This window comes from Acomys minous (genome assembly GCF_964271855.1).
Source record: "Acomys minous genome assembly, chromosome: 9".
NCBI lineage: Eukaryota > Metazoa > Chordata > Mammalia > Rodentia > Muridae > Acomys > Acomys minous.
Genome location: NC_140490.1, coordinates 40,436,112 through 40,442,114, shown reverse-complemented (window position 1 = coordinate 40,442,114; position 6,003 = coordinate 40,436,112). Strand labels below are relative to the sequence as shown.

General features: G+C 45.8%; 1 pseudogene across 1 annotated transcript in view; it reads right to left on the bottom strand.

Moving 5' to 3' along the window:
• Nucleotides 1-6,003, bottom strand: part of LOC311605065 (small ribosomal subunit protein uS2-like) — a 986,626-nt pseudogene that overhangs the window by 548,517 nt on the left and 432,106 nt on the right. The gene's annotated exons all lie outside the window — the stretch shown is intronic.

The following is a 6,003-nucleotide window of genomic DNA, read 5'->3' as shown; positions in this document are numbered from 1 at the left end:
CTCAGATTGAATCTTGCCCTGCTCACACTACGATGGCTCCTCCCGTAGGGAGAGCAGAACTCACGTGCCCTCACCCAAGCTGCTTCCTCCAAATTCCAGACACACTGACTCCCTGTCTTCTGCTTTTTGGTCTTCACTCAAGTTGTTCCCCAGTCCGAAGGGTTAGCCTCATAACCTCGTGAACTCTGAGTCACCTCAGCAGATTTGATGCCAGTATAAGGTTAGTCTTGTTAAAGGATACAATGAGGTAACTGAAACAATGACCTTTGGTCAAGGCCCAGCTAGCATAATCCTTCACTCACTCAACATTCACTCAGCACACGCCAGACTGTGAAGCTTCCCACAAGGATCCCTACGATTTAGAATTAGGTCGAGGCATTCAGGCCTATCTCTTCCTGGAGTGAGAGACATGTCTATTCCTCCATCACCAAAACCCAGCCCAGTCTGCCCATGTTTGAGCTAAAGGTGTCTTGTCTTTCCTTAGCTCAATCAGTGACATGGAATGAGTGTTCCTTTTGAATGGTGTCCTAGAGCGCCCCCCCACCCCCGCAAGGCTGCGTACTTCCATCACTATTGAGGACTAGTGGCATAGTCTTGCTAGCCTCCATTAGCCAAAGGATAGGCCAAGGGACAGGGGCTGAGATGAGGCACGCAGGTATTAGAGGAAGATGCTTACCTGGAGATACAGAAGTTGACCACCTTCCTCAGGTCTCAGCTCTTCTCCCAAATATGAGGACCACAGTGATCCTGGACTGAACTCAAAAGTGAAACTCAGGGTTGACTTGTTATAAGCTCCCCAAGCTCCACCTTCTTCTCCAGCCACCACTTACCAGACATATGCTAATTCAGTAAAGTGTACTTCCCTACAAGTACACCCTAAGAGGAGCCCAGAATGGGCAGGCCATGGTACAAACAAGCAAGATGATCAGGAAAGTTGGAGGCCCCAATTGGGTTAGGAATTCCAAAATATTCTCTCCGCAATGCTAGGAGCTCTGTCTGTTTTATAAACACTTAAGTTTTGAAGAGCTACGTTCCTTGGAAAGAAGTAGAGACCAACCTGGAAATATGTGGTTGCAGAAGGAACTTGTCAGAATGTAGTAAGTAGAAGTGTGCAAGAAGCAATGTGGGAACCGAAGAGGAAGGGCCATCGTGACTCTGCAGGAGAGTGGGCAGGGCAAGCTGGCGAAGTCCTTCCGCAAAGAAGAGAGCATGTATGCAGCCAAAAGTCGTATATTCAGATGTCTTCATAGACTTGGGTACATCTCTCAGGACCTAACGAAGATGCCCATGGGGGGACATGGTAGAAGAAGTGACAGCCAGATCAAGGGGTCTAGCCTTCAGTCTGTAAGGCAAGGAGGGGTGAGTGGTTTGTCTGGAGGGCTTCCCTTCTAAAGATGGAAGTTCTTAAGCTTCTGTGGATCTACTGGTCACTACATTGTTTTTCCATCTAACTGTTCTGAAATGCAGTCTTGGGGGCACTAATATAGGAACCTAGGTACACTGCAGCAATCTACTTTGTAACCACAGGGGTGTGTTTGTGTGTGTGTGTGTGTGTGTGTGTGTGTGTGTGTGTGTCTATGCCCAATATACCAACTAAAGAAATGAGTAATAAGGAAAAGCTGTGTGCATTGGGAAGGTGTCTAGTGACCTGAGAATTCTCTTTAGGGTACTTAGAAGAATTTTATGCTCAAATGGTGAAAGAATTGGAGGCAGTCAAGAGATACACATATTTTAGCAGTCTTGATCAAGGTGTGGTTCTACCCATCACTCTCAGCTCTTATCTGCAAGGTAGTGTGATAAGGTAGTCTAGCATCCAAAGGAGGCTAGTCTGGATATCATAATTATTATTTGAGAGGTGCTATCCTGACAGACTTTGCTGTTCGTGGAATACAAGATGACCCAAGATTTAGAACAATGACTTAACTTTGTGACTTCAGCTGTGAAGAAAGGGATAGGTGAGACATACCCTCTTGCATAGTTAGCATGTCCATGCAGAGCAAGCGGGAGTCAGACACAATGCCTAACAAAAGCAGCTTCTAAGTGCCTGTTACAACTCAGGCAAATTGGGAGGTACATTAAAACTTAAGGCTGCTTAGAGTCACGCTATTATCCAATTAGTGAAGCCTCCACAGGACACAGGCAAGCAGTGGCAGCTCCTGTAGCAGCTTTGGTGTGATTAGACCTATAAACATGGCAGATACAGCCCTTCCTGCAGTTTCCTGGTTACCAACCAGACATAGAGGCTATGAAAGATAGGGAAGTCAAGAACGATGTGGAGGAAGGCAAATTGACCATCATCTATAACAGGGCTGTGCTGACTCTGAGGCTCCAGCCCCTTAGCTCTTTTGAGTGAATATGGAACTGAAAATGAAAGGCCAACTGCGGTTCATGACAGTTGCAGTCATCATGTTAGCAAGTTATTTTCATGACTTTGTGCACGATTCTGAAGGTCCTGGAAGCGGGTATCCTGGCTCTAGACTCGGTGTCCTTTTTTTTTTTCTTTCTTTCTTTCTTGGTTTTTCTTTTTTCTTTTCTTTCTTTCTTACTTTTTTGTTTGGTTTGGGTTTGTTTTTTGTTTTTGTTTTTATAGACAAGGTTTCTCTGTGTAGCCTTGGCTGTCCTGGATTCACTTTGTAGACCAGGCTGGCGTCAAACTCACAGAGATGTGCCAGCCTCTGCCTCCCAAGTGCTGGGATTAAAGGCATGCGCCACCATGCCCAGCACTTTCCTTTTTTTTTTTTGGTTTTTCGAGACAGGGTTTCTCTGTATAACAGCCCTGGCTGTCCTGGACTCTTTGTAGACCAGGCTGGCCTCAAACTCACAGAGATCCACCTGCCTCTGCCTGGGATTACAGACATATGCCTCAGCAACCTTCTAAAGTCAAGGCCAGTGAAGGAGAAGGCTGCACGGTTGGAGGTCCAGCCCTGTCTGTAGCAGAGGCACAGCACTTACCGCAATGGCCATTGGCCAACGAGGAAAAGTCAAATCCTGACAAGGTTCCCTCAACACTTCTTAGTGCAGTCTCCACCCATTCAGAAGGAACCATGGAATGGGAGAGCACGACATAGCAAACTAGAATATCACTGCTGGGCTGGAAGGTCAGGCCCTCCGTACTTTGAGCCAGCTCCCCCATCGTCTCCCATACCCTTTTTTGGGATACGCCTCACAGCTCTCACAGGCACTGCACTGCTTCTGTTGTGTCTCTGTTCCTGTTCATTTGTCTATAATGACCTACCGTTACCACTGGCCTCTCCAACTTGTTTTATCTATTCTCCCTTCATCTTTAAATTGCAGAGAAGTTAGCAGCAGTAGTGGGATCCTCTCCTGCCCCCTCTGTTTACCTTACCTGCTCAACTGTGGGCTCTTATGTTTCTTAGATACCTTTAGTGCCTTGGGAACACGTTCTAGATCTGATATGGAGTATCAGTTAATTTCTGCTAAACTGAAGAGCCCTCCCTCAACCTCAACAGTCCACGGCTTTGGAAACAGCAAGAAAGTAACGTCTTACCTGCTTCTAGTGCACATGCTTTCAGCACTCTTCCGGAGTGTCCACGATGTTCCATCTTCCCACTGGTAATCAACTTTCCATCGAGTTACTACTACCTGCCTTCTCTCCCCAACTCCCATTAGCTAAAATCAACCTAAAGCCAAAGCTGCCTTGCCTCACAGGCAACAAGCCCATGCCAAACTCAAAATTTCAGAGTCATCAATCAGTTTGTGAGACAATACAGACAGGATAAACTTTGACATAAAACTGACCTAGGCTCAAACTCAACCCATTTCCCCAACTGATTTATGAAACATTTCCACTTTTCTGAGTGGAAGGTTTGGGTGGGGTTTTGATGTCGTTAATACTGTGTATATGATACGAGTGTGTAGGGGGATTGTATATGCCAGGGTGAACATGTGGAGGTCTGAGGACTTTGTGGATTGAACCAACCAAGGTCATTATGCTTACGCAGCAAGCACTTTACCTGATGACCCATCTTGCTGGCCCTGAGTCTGAATTTTCCATGTATAAAACATATAACTGATCCATGGGATTTCCTTTAGACCCATAAACATGGAAGACATCACCCTTGCTGTAAATTTATTGGATCCCAACAAGCCTTGCAGGCAGTAAGAGAGAAGTAAAAGATGTGAAAGGCCCAGCTTACTTCATACTAATGACAAGAGCTGTCAGACTCCTTAGATCTACTTCTGGGTGATCCAATGCTTATCTTTGTCTTGTTTAAGACTATGTCTCCCTACATAGGCCTGCCTGTCCTGGAACTCAATACGGAGGCTGGCTTGGCCTGGAACTTATAAAACCCTCATATTTTTATCTTTTTAAGTAGATCCAAGATGTCTATTTCCAGGCTCGGTTTCCCAGAATTAGACCTAACCACATACTGTACTTCAGAAGGTTCCATTCGGGCTGGGATTAGGGTGATGACAGTAAACTAGACAGACTGCTGGGTGTAGAGTCCTCTCAGGCTCTTGCAAGGGCTAACCCTGCACTTACACAAGCCCAAGGGTAAGGGCCTCATACCTAGTCATGAGGGGATTGGAAGGGAGGTAGCAAGAAAAAGAAGACAAGACAGCACACACATTTAGGCTGCTATGGGTGCTATGGTAGTCTAACCCTACAAGAGGATCCCTGAGAAAATGGTAGACTGTGTCCCAGTTGTTCTATCTGAGACATTAAGAAAATGGGTCACTGATATACTCCAACTTCTCTTTTTTTAAATGTGTAGTCCAGGCTGGCCTCGAACTCGTGATCCTCCTGCCTCTGCCTCCTTCAGCAAATCCTATTGGTGTGCGCCACCACAACCGGCGCAACTTCTATTTTCACTGTCCAAGACCTGCACTAGAGCACTAGTTCTTGGCACTTCCAGCTTGTACCAACATGAGTCAGGAGACACCTCCTCACACAGTTACAAGTGCTTGCAATAAAGCCCTTAGAAGGCTAAGTGCCCAGCCTCTGATAAAGGCTCTGTAAGGACAAGAGGAAGGTTCACAACAATGACTGTTATTACACAGAAGTCTCTCCCTTCCCAACTTTACAGCAATAGTTTAAAATTATCCATGAGCTGGCAATCTTTTAGAATCAGAGGCCCCAGGAGAGCTAAACGTCTAGGACCCAGGCTTCCTGTCCTCACAGGTCTTGCTTGGGTAGATGCCAGGGTGCTCACTCCTAAGATAAATGCATCCTCTTGCGGCTGCAAACCACCTCTCTGGGCCTTCCACCCCTCAAATACTTAGGATATACAAAAACAGAGTAACCTTAGCAACAGGTGCTGCCACTACATTTGTAGCAATGTTTGGAGTCTTTATAAACATTTTGTCAATCCTTAAAAGACTTAAAGGCTTCTTGTTTGTTTGTTTTCCTTTTTACAGACAAGTAAGCTAAGTCCCAGAGAAGCTAACTTGTACCAGAAACAGGGCGCAGACCTGGGTTGATCTGACATAATCTTCATTTATCTCTTCGCTCTTATACTAATGCACCTCCCATCAGACTACAGCAAGGACAGAAGATTGGACAAACAGACAGCCCCCCCCTCAAGGCAGCTCTGGGGGTTTGGGGTCTTCTCTTTCCTTGAGTCCCATTTAGGCTGAGAACTCCTGGTCTAGCTAATCCATGCCCCTAGCTACCAGCCCACATTCCCTAGAGCATGCTTAACTGTAAGCTAATCTTTCTTTAGAAGCAGCTTTCCCTGACACCATATAAGGGACATAAAGTATACTACTTACAGAGATCTCCCTCCTAATGAGAGATATGAGTGAGGGTTATAGTGATGGGACAGATCGTACACATTTCGTTAGAAGGAAACAAAGAAAAACAAATTATCAATACTGATGTCGAAAGTACAACCTTTTTTGTTTTTTTGAGACAGGGTCTCTCTGTGTAGCCTTGGCTGTCTTGGACTCACTTTGTAGACGAGGCTGGCCTCAAACTCACAGCGATCCACCTGCTTCTGCTGGGATTAAAGGCGTCAGGTGGCAGCAACATTTTCTTCAGAA